Here is a 12,500-nt window from a genome sequence, read left to right as displayed (position 1 = left end):
TTAAAATGAGTATTACCTGCCTGCACAATCAATCTATGGCGATCTCGGTCTCACGCGCCAGTCCCTCTTGCTAAGCCTAAGTGTTAAGCATAGCATATCTTATATTAACCTATCTTAAAAGGACTTCCAGACATTGATTTTAGGAGAGTCATTTTGTAGGGCCATTCGCGAGCCAGTACCCTTATTAGGATAGGAAAGTAGGGACTTATTCGAAGTTCATAGATATAGTCTATCAGGCTGGTCTCCGGGGTCGTTTCCCTAGCAGAGCAGGTTGGTTTCCGGTTCCCTACAAGCGTTCTATATAAGCGGTCCCTGCCAGTTACATCAAGTTCCATTCCAGCAATCAATTAGGCTAGTATTGATAGTTCAAGCTAAAAATTCTGTCTTAAAAAAAATAATAGGTTAGCGGGACAAGGAAGAAAGTGCGATTGTATTAGTGTTCCGGGAAGAAAGGGAATCCTGCGCTTCTCTAAGAAAAGAAAAAGAGAGAGTTTACACAAGTAAAGTACTAAACGAGAAAAAAAGCATTTCTCGAGAAAAGGTCCCATAGTCATGATTGGGTCGACCCAATCATGACTCATCATATTTATATATATAGACTCCTCATATTTATATATATAATAGAAAGATGAAAGGTTTATTTTTGTTCGGTCAGTCTGTTTCCTTTCCTCTCGATTCACCTAAAACTTCTTTTGCCACTGACGTGATACTGATACAATGAGCCATCTCATTCTACATTGAGTTAGCATCCTCACCTAACTTCCACTCCGTCTCATTAATTATTTTCTCTTTAAACATAACTTGCTTATCCCCTTTCCAATTCCACCACCTAATCCTAGGCTCCCTTGCTCCTTCTCTTCCATCTCTTAATACTAAGATAGAGTACTAAAAATCTATGTTGGGTTGCTACACTCTCTCCAGGTATCACCCTTACAATCCTTGAAATACTTCTGATCTGCTCGTCGCGTTAGGAAGAAGTAAATCTGACTAACATTAGAACCACTCCTAAGAGTTCCCAAGTGCGAGTCTCTATTCCGTGTTGGCAAGTATCAAATCATACGCCATAGCAAAAAGATACTTTTCCGCGTTATCTCAAGAAAAAGGACGAAGAATTATAGAATTGTCGTGTATGTTACTTTGTGGGTGTGGCCATTTTGAATCCCATTTCCTTTCCTATGGTAGAGACAGTCGTTTTCCTCTTACGAATTAAGTTAAAGACCGCTCCGCTCCCCTTCGGTCAAGATCGATACAATACAGCCGATCCGCTTTCTTCCGTCAGTAGTCGATATATTTATATAATTAGATTAATAGCAGTCCTATATCAGGTATGACAAGGTTGGCAAACTGTTTTCCTAAATTCGAATTTAGTTCACAGCCCTTCTTCATTAAAGTGGGCCGCAGTGGAAACGGCGAACAATTGCTGTAATATATAGTATAGTATAGATACCGGAGAAACATGCTGCTCTCCTCTTCTATTCAATTTTCTGTTTCTACATATCTTTCGAGAAGGGGGAGGTCATTAGAGGCTCCTCTGGAGGCCATGAAGGATCCGTAATTCATTGCAAGGCATTCTCCAATCCCCATAGGTGATACAGGAGTTGATTGAAAGGTAAGGTAGTGCATGCCCATCCTAGATTTCCTAGTTCCGATCCAGCTTCCTGCTTTCAGCAACCAGAACTGAAGCGGGGCCCATTGAAGAACACTGTACCTTAGCCCGAGCAGCTGCTTTGTCCAATTCTTCCTAATCTGGGTAGGCCCAATCTTCCTTAGCCGGATTTATCCTATCTATCTGATCCGAGGGATATTCTTTTCTCTAACCCTAGAAACCCTGCTTGAAGTATGTCCTTCGTCTTTCGACTCAGCCTCGCTAGTAATCCGTTCTCTGTAAAATGTAATGAAAGTGGGTTCGCTTCTTTGCTTTTCTTTCGATATCTCATCGATCAGAGGGGTTTATCCTAACTGGCTCCCTAACCGAAGGTTCTAAATGTATTTCCCTCCGAGGGCCTGGTCGATTCAGCGTTGGATCTTGAAATGCAATTCGCGATTGATAAGAAACATGCCCTTCCCCTCTAAATCGTTGTCAAGTACTGGATTGCCATCCTTCCTGGTTGTCCTTACTTACTATATGTGATATCTGGGAATTCCTCCCAAGCTCTATAACTAGAATATTCATTTATGGAGTTGCCTTTGCCAAGAAAGTTTCCTTTCTTCGATGAACCCCGTTCGTGATACGATACCCTGCCTGGGCCTCACACTTCCTCGAAACCAACCCACAGAAAACCACTGGCCCTTCACTCCCTACTGTTCTTCCTTTAACCCGCAGTTCCTTCAACAATGAAGGTTGGACTTACTGACTTGCCTCTCTGCTCAACCAACTCACCTGTTCGAGCCTGCTTTCGAAAGTGCATCCTTTTCCTTGGGCGAGGGTGCTTCCCTTCATCGATAGACTTTCCTACGAGACACGAGCGAATATACGTACGCCAATACCTACGATTCCTAGCCAATGGAATGAAATAGCAATTGTTCGAAGAATCCTCTCTGGCCACCTGAATAAGTTGATCAAACTCTTGGCATACAGATTTGAATTCTAGTTGGTATCGGCCTGTCATACTCATCCTCCCCTCGCCCATGAAGTATGATATCCGTTGTAGTGCTTCCAATAGCAGAGCCGTGGATCCGACAACCTTGTCTACTGTAAGGCTGGGGATGTGAGTCTATGCGTTCTCCACTCCATTCTATTGATGCTTCTTATTAGCTAGATCGGGCCCAATTGACAGACAGGTTCTGCCCTCCGAGCACTAAATCCCTTCATCTTGCACTGGATAAGGGAATCTAGTATTGAGAAAGAATGGTACTTCTTTTTTACGTCGTTTATAGACGGAGGAATGGATACGAGTAGCAACATCGGGAGATGGAAGCTGACACAGGCAAGACAAAACATGAGTCTTCATAAGCTAGAGCTTCCGACCTTTACTATTTACATCAGCTCAACCTTCTTGCCCATTTGCTTTAGCGGTTTGATTGGCGGGTTTTCGGCCTTGCGTAGATGGTTTGCTTGGGCTCTAGGGTCATTCCCTTCTCAAGGCTGGCAAAGTAGGTTCTTTATTACTCGAAAGCCGTTGCACTTTCGTTTCTTAAAAGTAAGGTATTGGTATACGGATCAGTAGGAACTGTTTTGGAAGTCTACTCTAGTCTAGTACAGTGCTTTAAAGTAAAGGTAGCCAGTAGTGGTAGCCTGTAATGGATCGTTCAGGGAAGGGAAGAAGCGTGGCATCATTTATCCTAGCTTTACAAGCTTGATAAGTATTGGTACAGGTATTGTTAATGGTTGGTTCCTTGAAGGGAAGTGCTATCATTATAGCTATCTTTTTACTAGTAATGGAAAGGTACAGGAACCTTCCTTGAGAAGAATGGGTTTTGGTGAAGGTGCGGGGCTGGTATTGGTTTTTGTTGCTAGGTTTTGAAGATGCCTTGCAGGGAATTGGTACAGGTACAGCTTCCTTCGTATCTGGTATGGGTGATTGGTATAACCTAATGAAAAGAGGAGTGGTTGCTACTACTTCCTTAATAAAACCAGCTTCCTAAATAAAACAAATAACAACTTTATTGTTCTTCTTCCTGCTTTCTTCTTCTTCTTCCTCTAGCTCCAATAGCAACCTGCTTCGGATCCAGCATCTGCTTTCTTCCTATTTCCTAAATCTAACAAAAACAACTTCTTCTTCATCCTCCTACTCCTAAATAACAACCCTGCTTCATACCTTCCTTTTGGCCTTGCAGAGAAGTGGTATCACTGCCTGAAAGGATAAGAGTGTGTCTAGTTTTACAGTGTATAGCCTAGTGCTTGAGTAGAGAGGTTTCTTTCTGCCTTTTGTACAAGAGCAGTTAATGTAGTTGTACTGGTGCGTTCGTTTAGGCCTTGCTTGATGGGATGCAGGTGATGGTGAAGTGTTCCTTGCTTTAGAAGAGTCCTATATATTTTAGCTGACAAGAGCAGTTAAGTTAAGTAAAGTTATGGTAGTGGCAGGTAAGGATCCTTCGTTTCTGGTTTAAGCCCGGATAAGAAAACAAGGAAGTTGGTTGAAGACTCCCTCTCTCTCATTCTTCCGGAATGGAAATGCCATTCTCGATAGCAAGGTAGGAGACATAGCAGCCATAATCACTTTCATCAGAAAAGAGGTTTGTTTTCTTGCTTGTCGCTACAGATCGTTTTTCCGGGCTTCATCAGGAAGAGCACTTGCCATTCTAAGGTTCAATGAAGCGGGTCGAAATATGGCTTGCTTACTTCTACTTCCTTCCGTTCGTGTAAGCACTCATGCTTCCACTTCACTCTCCTCTCGAAAGCCAGGCCAGGTTCTAAGTCCGGTAGGTCACTAGCAGTTCGAGAAGAAGGGTTTTGTTTGATTCACGAGTTCACTCAACAACCGGATTTGCCCTCGATACCCAAGAAGAAAAAGTGGATTTCCCTTAGGGCCACAACTAATTAGGCAACCCTATTTTCCCTCAGGAGATCAGGAGAGTCGATGGTTGATTCGAAAAGTCCCTCTCGCCTAGTGGCTAAACTAAAGAATCCGATGGCACGCTTGGGATCTAACCAGCACCAGAGATCTCTGTTTCAATACGCCGATCCGATCCTTGAAATACGCCGATCTACCAAACAGCTTGCTTGCTTTTAGTTGACGGGCAAACCTGAGCACTAACTAGTCCTGTTCCACTTCTGAATCTACGTCAAATTTCCGGAAAGCTAATCGATTTTAAAAAAGTGCATCTAAAGCACCCTTTACTAAAATCAATGTAGTTGCATGCAAACCTTCTGCAATAGCATGATGAACCAAGAAATCTCCGGGTTAGCATATATCAATGATGTTTTCCAAGGGCTCAAAACGCTAGGTTCGTTCTCTCGCTCCGGTAGACTGCTTCTTCTCTCAATTGCCAAGAATGGTGCTGGTAGATAGCATGGTTTTGGTAGAAACGATATCTCGTACCTGCTTTGCTATAAGTGCCTTCCCTCCCTTTTGATTAGGGAAATGGGATTCAAGATTTCGAATAGTTCGATGCAGATGGGCCAGTTCTTGTCCGAAGAAGGATGTTTGCTTTGAGGTTTCCCCTAGTTGGGGAGACCGAGAAGGCCCTAACGACATTGCATCTCCTGTTCTCCTGTGTTAAGAAGAAAACTTGTCCGAAAAAGCGAGATGATAGGAATAGAGATTGGAATGAAAGTTGGACTAGTAGATCCTTGTTCTTGTTCAATGAATACTTCTTTCCCAGGTGCTGTCAGAAAAAGCAAACTGGTTGGATCCCAGTACTTAGAAACCATTTCTCCGAAGCAGGTGCCAAACCTTCTCTTCTTCCCTTAGAAATTGGTCCAGAATAGGCATTCTTCGCTTAGGGCAGGTAGGTTCTCGGGAAAACGAACTAGACCGGTAAACTATTGCATCTTGGCCCGAGAAAAGAAAAGATGGATTGGAGTGATTGAACTAGAACCCGGGTGAGCCCTCCTATTGATCAGATCTCGGTAGTGAAATGATAGGAAATATGCCAAGAATAATTCCATTTCATCTCTTGTGTGATCAAACGGGTTGCCCAATGTACCAAATGCTTTCTATAAAGTGTGGAAATAGTCAATGTAGGATGGGACTCTGACCTAAAACATATGTGCTGGGTGTATCTTCCCGCCGACCAAAAACTTATGCCCAGTGCCAGACCTGAAAATAAAGGAAATATAGGAATGTGGAAATAGGAATGTAAGAAAAGCCATCAAGCTAGGAACACAGAAAGCTACCACTTCTTGTAAACAAACCTATGCTATGAAACAATCAAAGTAGATCGGATCGTATGAGGGATGCCTACAGGGCAAGGATATCATGATTTGAACAAGCAGGGGAAAGTCAAGAAGCAAGGTCACTAATCTAGATCCGGCCTGGCCGAAGGATAAGAAATGGATGGCTATCGCTTTCCTTCTTAGGTGAGGGATTCGAGATGTATGCGCCCGCATAAAGATCTGAGAAGCTATGAATCTGTCGTATATACTATAATAGACGAACAAACACATAAAGAGAAACCGGAGACTAATGACCTAGATCATCAAACCTTTCTGTCCACACTCGATCCTTAGCAATAAGCCTACAGCTAAGAAGATGGAATGGTACCAAGCTCACTTATACGCACTCCTAAATGAAACAAACTAGACTATCACACTAAGTTACACCTGCCCTGAGCCATAAATCAATAGAAGAGTTCGGTATTATTTCCATCTTTTCCATTAGTTTCTATGAAATCCTGATATTCGTTTTTCTATTCCACTGCGCATAGCCCGGTTCTTTCCGCTAGCACTGGCAATAGACCCTTAACCGGCACTGGCACTGAGTGCATTACTTACTGAATTACTTACTTTACTGCACTGCATTTCCAGCTGGCCTTCCCGAGTACGAGTATGGGTTCGTTGGATCATTCTATTCTATGTCAATTGGAAGTTGCATTTCAGACTCTGGAAGCCCCGTTCCTTCTCCTTTTAAGGTAAGGTAAGGTCGGCATAAATCCATCAGTGGTAGGAATCAACGATCCATTTCGTAAGAGAAGAATTGGGGAAAGCACGCAGTTGGCAGTTGACATCTTCAATACAGAACTCTTTCTTCGCTTTCTTTTCAGGAAACTCGAAATCTCGAACTAGAAATCTCGTAAGAGAGGATCAAGCTCTAGTCTCACAATTGAGAAGTACGGCACCTTTTTGCCCAATAAGCTAGTCTACCTTTACTGCGGCACCTCGAAGGAATGAATAGCCCGGCCCCTTCTCTCAGGAATCCGTTGATAAGGCAGTGTAGGAGTGCAAATCCTTCTAGAGACTTTCCAGTCCAGATTCGACGCGACGCTTAGCTTATTATTCTTCTGAAGATGCAATTCTGGATCTCTGTACAAGCTTTCAAGATTGGCTGGGCGTGAAGCATCTCTATTTCTTGTGATTTCCTTGTCAGTTTCTCTAGCAGCCCTACCTCAAATCCTCTTCTGTGGAAAACTAGTTCGTTCATCTGATGGCACCCAATGAGTAACTACTAATGTTATGAATAAAAGGCCAGTCGCAGATTGATCCGATACGCCAGACCTGCTTCCGTTGTTTGACTTCCTGACTTCCTATAGTGTAGCTTTCCCTGAGCGAGAATACGACCCAGAAGTACCCGCCACTCTATCTCTGAAGTGAGTTCTGTCGACACCTCACAAAGAAAGAAAAGGAGGGCTAGGCCCGAATAGGTCTTTGAATCCTGGCCAGAATTGAGGGGAGCTTCGCTCTCCATTGAGTAAGGAAATCCAGCCTCGGGAATGAAAGTAATTAACTGAAATATCCAATAACATATAAAATAGAAATGTTAAAGCATAACGAAAGAGTAAGACCTCGGTCGTGCAAATCATGCCGAGGAGGCTTCCTTTCAACAAAATGCAAGGATTCTCCGGGGGATAGCCGCTATTAAAGAAAGCCCTGGGCTGTGGACTCAGTATGGAATGGAGATAATGTGGTATGCTTTCCACTGTTGGCAGTTCTAGATAAGAAAAGGTTGAGTTCGGCTGGCTCGGCTCGCTAGGAGGATGAAGCTTCTACTCTTTGAGTGAAGTAAGTTGGAATCTTTCATCGTTCTTTTCCTTCTAATGTCGGACTGATGAAAGTCGTTTTTATGAAGAAGCGTTGAAATAAGAAAAAAATGGTGGTCAAATAGAAAAAAGAAAAAAAGATTGAGGGCTTTTGCTGCCTATAGGGCAGGTACTCATTGTTTTACTTCGCTCTTCTTTTCTCGCCAAAAAGTAGAGCAAGGAAAGAAAATGAACACGCAAGGAAAGAGGTTGGTTATTCGATCACTGTTCTCGGAGTCGTACACACTCCACTTATGAGTTGAACAAAGAAAGTAATGCTCGAAAAAAGAGAGTAATGCAAAGTGGACAGATCAAGTCAAACACGAGTCAATTCCCTAAAAAAGTCTCCCAACCTGACTGGAAAAGTGGGAACCGACTTCATCAAAAACCATCAAGTCAAGCCCATATGCATTTAATAATAAGGGATGTTTCGCTAAGGATCCAAAAAGGTTTCTTATAATCTGTCTAAATAAAATCCAACCGTCCTTTCTTTAGGAGAATATCGCCTATTTCTCACTTTTGATACCAGTTGAGTACGGCACGGCACGGCACTATCATGAATCAATGGAAAGCTTTTTTTCTGACTAGAATTGACACGCTACTGCTAGTTGTAACGTAAACAGTGGACTCACTCACTCAATCTGCCGTGCCAGGTATGAAAAGAGAAGCTAGTCCGGAAGCAAGGTCAATCAAGTGCGCCACGTCTGTCCCAGGCAAAACCACTGACTGCTATGGCAACCTCTCTTTTGATTCTCCTCATTAGATTCTACTAATCTCATTGGGAGCTGATCTGAAAACTTCTATCCTATCTCGCTATGGGCCAAAAGTGCATCTCACCTAGTGGAAAAAGTTGCACTATTTCTTGGCACAACGATGGATTCCAGGCATGGCTGGCTGAAGAACGGAAAATGCTTTGATTATGCATTTCTCGAATCTAGTCCAACACAACTGAATTTCGCCCCTCCTTCCTACTTTACTTTCCACCGGACTCATTCCAAGAGTCAAGAGTGAATGGGATTCTATTAGGCAACGAAATCAAGTGCTAGTCCCCTTCTCGGGAAAGCCAATTTCCTATTCCAAGAGTCTAGTGGTAAGTTCTAAGCTGGAATGGGTCCGATCCTTGCTAATGAATGAACTCCGTCACTACTCCTTTCCTTGGGCCAAAACCACGGAATATTTTCAGGAAACTAGACTCGAACTGAACCATAGCCCGGCACCCTCGAAACGATGGATTGCTTTTGAGAAAACCGCATCTCACTCAAAAGTAGCCTACCCCATTTTCCCGAGGGAATACGCAAATCCGGAGTGGGAGAAGGCTAAACCCATTTCTGTTCTGATCCGCCAGATCATGTCATGTCTTGTGTCAAATAGATATTGTCGTATGGTATGGAGTGAGAATCGAGATGACTATGGCCAGTAGAAAGAAAGAGAGAAAGAGGTAACGGCATCTGATTACCGCTTTTAGCATGGAATTTGGTACCGGATCGTTTCGAAAACGAGTCCCTAAAGTCTGTTTTCATTTCAATGGCAGGCTCAAGGAGTGGAAAGTGAGTCCATTCCTTGGTAAAAAAAATGAAGTAATGCTGCTTCCTTCTTAGACTTAGAGAAGGGCCCCTATTTTTTATTTTAGTCTAAGTAGCCTATAGTGGTTGTTTCCACTTAAATAAAGGGCGGGTAGGCTAGGGAGGGAATGTTTACTTTTCTTATTTGCGGGGAAAAGAGTTGATGCCGCTAGCAGCTCAGCTTAGGCCGTACCTACATGGGCTCCAGATCCTCCCTGTCTTCCTGCAGATTCTGATTCCAGCTTGCCTTGAATCCCAAACATAACGACTACTTGATTCGCGCCGGGCGATTCCAGTTCCAGAGTGATTTAGCCCGCGCCTGGGACAAGTGGTTTAGTGGACTCTTGAGAAGTAGCTTTTCGGATCTCTGGGTACGTGTTCCACCTTTGTTTGGGCGTTGCAGAAAGATAACCTGCTGCCAGAAGAAATAATGCAGAATTGAGTGAATAATGCCTTTAAACCGGTACCGGTAAAGTACTCTCGCGCTTATCTATTTATAGGCCCAACCTATGAAACAAGGTTCTCTACCTGTGTAGATACGGCAAACAAACTCTACCAATACCAATCCACCGGAAGAAGCCTGAACAATCACCCAGCAAGAGCTTTATAGGATGTTTCCTTTCTTAGTCTTAGTCGAGGTTCTTACAACGTGGCTTGATGCAGTGTAGATGTTTTGGTAGTCCAGTTCAGAGATATGACAGGAAAAACTCCACACTAGAGACAAGAACATAGAAGAGAATAAAGGCAAGGGTGTGCTTCTTCTTTCTGGAGAGACTGACAATAAGAGTAGATTAGATCGTGTGCTTCTCGGTGCGCCGACTACTTCACTGTTACCTACCTATCATTCACTAGACCGAGTATGAGTACGGACTGACATTCACTAGACCAAGTCAGAGTAGGGGGTTCCATTCTTCACTACACCCAATCTGTACCGACTCCCATTAATTACAGGTTACGAGTGTGGAAAGACTTCTTACTTTATTCCATTCACTACTGGTTAAGTAAGCATGAACGTAGATAAGAGAGGAGTCAATGGAACTCTTGGCTTGTGAACAAGTGACTTCTTTCTTTTCATAGACTACACTACAGACTATCAAGCACTAGAAAACAACAGGCCCAGTTACGTACGAGTCAGGCAATTGTCTACCCTCACGAAGCAATGAGAAAAGGTAGGTGCTGATGTGCTAGTATAGAACATAAGTAAGAAAGCATCTATTTCCCTATAATCACCGACGTTGGTATTTGCCTACACCCCATTCTATGAAAAACTCCGCAACTCCAAATATTCGATATAATAGGAAGGCCATTCACTTTAAGAGGAAATGGAGCTGCATAGCGTTGCCTTCAGACTGGTATTAGCAAATGCTTTGTTGATCTGAACCGAACAAAGACACATCTTTGGTGCAGTTTTCCTAAAGGCGGCTCACAGGGAAGAGATCCGTTTTGTCAATCAGCAAAACCAGTTTTCGTAGTGATGAAAGAAATTTCCCTCGATCATGTGTTCTCGGCCCTGTGACTGGTAAGTCAGTTCAGGCAAGAGATGATGGCGGGTCGATCACGATTTAGTCTTATTGATAATTGAGTATACGTCCGCCTAAGGTAAGGTCTGGTTAGAAATCCTTAGGAACAAGAAAGGGCACACAATCAAAGCCAGAGGTCTTCGAACCTTGGTATTTCGAATCAGATTGATAGCTTTTTGAATGGCAGCGGTTCCGGGACTCTAGTCTTTCGTTTACAGGTTCTACATTAGGTTCACGAAACCTATCTACACAGCAAGCTTCTTCAACAGGTCATTGGACATCACCCTCACTTCTTCTAGCAGGAAAGCGCGTTAAGAGGTAAGATCGTACCTCAAGTCAAAGGGCCTCGTTATAGTTGGAGGCAACACACGCTGAACAAACCTCAACTTGCCTATTTTGTGTAACTGGTTGAAACTACGAATTTCCAGTTCATCTTACGATGGTATACGGTGACGGGCCAACCTTCTATACTAGTGCATTCATAGGAGGACGAAGCAGGAATTAGGAAGCCCTACACTTCAACCGGAGCGAACTTCACACTCGAACTTAGATATAGCAAATAGATCAAATAGGCTCAGAGAGATACGGGGCATAATCAAAGAAAAAGAACCGTTGGAGTGGCAATACAGCTAGATAGATAGATAGAAAGTCTGATTCTAAACTCAGTCTGATCTGTCACACCCAGCCATAAACAACCATTCCAGATTCCCAAGATGAAGTGGAAAGAAAGAGGATGCATTCAGGATCTCATACTTCGAGAGCTCAACAGCTGTTAGGAACGTCGAGTCCCGCTAAGAACTGCTAACGTCGAGGGCTTTGATTCTTTTATTTCCTACCCAACATAGGCAACACTAGACTGATCAGACTCAAAAGACTACGCCTTGTCTTTTTGTCCTAAACTCAGCCGACTCTCCATATTCAACTGTTTATGCCCCCCATAGTAAAAACCACTCACACCAGTTTTGCCTAGTAGAGTGTACGATCAAAGTGAACTTTTTATGCCAGCCATAGTCAAAAGTCCTACTTTCCTTCGCACATCCGTTTGATTGCTTAATCTGTTTTGTTACCCTTGCTATCCTTGCCTCCTATGGATAAAAGGAAGAAGAAACCTAGTTGAAGTAAGGAAAACAGGTTCATAAGGTTTTCGAGTCGAATCTTTGATATGGAAAAGTCGTATCACCGCTCCGCAACCTGAACCACGGCACTTCCAATCCTCTTTATATCACGATTCATTATGCAAATAAAGCTTTTCCTTGCCACTTGGATTCTGGCACTTTGAAAGAAATACGAACACTTCCACTACTGCTCTGGAAAGAAGAAATCCGTCTTGTTGCGAGGAATTCTTTGCAATGGGGAAGGCTAACACTTCTTGCTTACTCACTCACGTTATTCACTCAGAAAAAGTAAAGTAGTAGCACCACAAATAAACTCATCTATCCCAGGTAGCCCCTAAACCTGATATGATACGATGGGGAACTGGGAAATTACAGAGAGTGGTGGGTCCCGCCGCGCAACGGATGAATCAAAGCGAGATCAGATTCCTCTTGATGAGGGCCGATGTGACTTCCTTAAATTCTTTCCTGAGCTCAACAAAAAATGGAGGGGTTGGGGCTTTGGCTCCAGGCCCAAACTCTATCTTGTGGTAGACTGCCCTCCTAGGGAGCGCTTGGGCAACTAACTTGTGGGGCATGACATTCGGAATTTCCCGAGAAAAAAAGTCTTATGTGTATTGGATCCGTCTGCTGGTTTCAGGGATGGGAGTCCACCACTCTTGTCCAGTAATGGTAGGGATTCGCAGAAG

The 12,500-nt window shown here is 43.3% G+C and overlaps 1 protein-coding gene across 1 annotated transcript in view; it reads left to right on the top strand.

Moving 5' to 3' along the window:
- Positions 1-12,500, top strand: part of LOC118475843 (ATP synthase subunit alpha, mitochondrial) — a 60,825-nt gene that overhangs the window by 25,759 nt on the left and 22,566 nt on the right. Inside the window, exon 1 of the mRNA XM_035963981.1 lies at positions 1-12,500. This exon is cut by the window's left edge and continues 25,759 nt beyond it; it is cut by the window's right edge and continues 22,566 nt beyond it. The gene's annotated coding sequence lies outside the window, so the exon portion shown is untranslated.

The sequence above is a fragment of the Zea mays genome, unplaced genomic scaffold, assembly GCF_902167145.1.
Source record: "Zea mays cultivar B73 unplaced genomic scaffold, Zm-B73-REFERENCE-NAM-5.0 scaffold_72, whole genome shotgun sequence".
Lineage (NCBI taxonomy): Eukaryota > Viridiplantae > Streptophyta > Magnoliopsida > Poales > Poaceae > Zea > Zea mays.
This window is presented reverse-complemented; position numbering and strand designations above follow the sequence as displayed.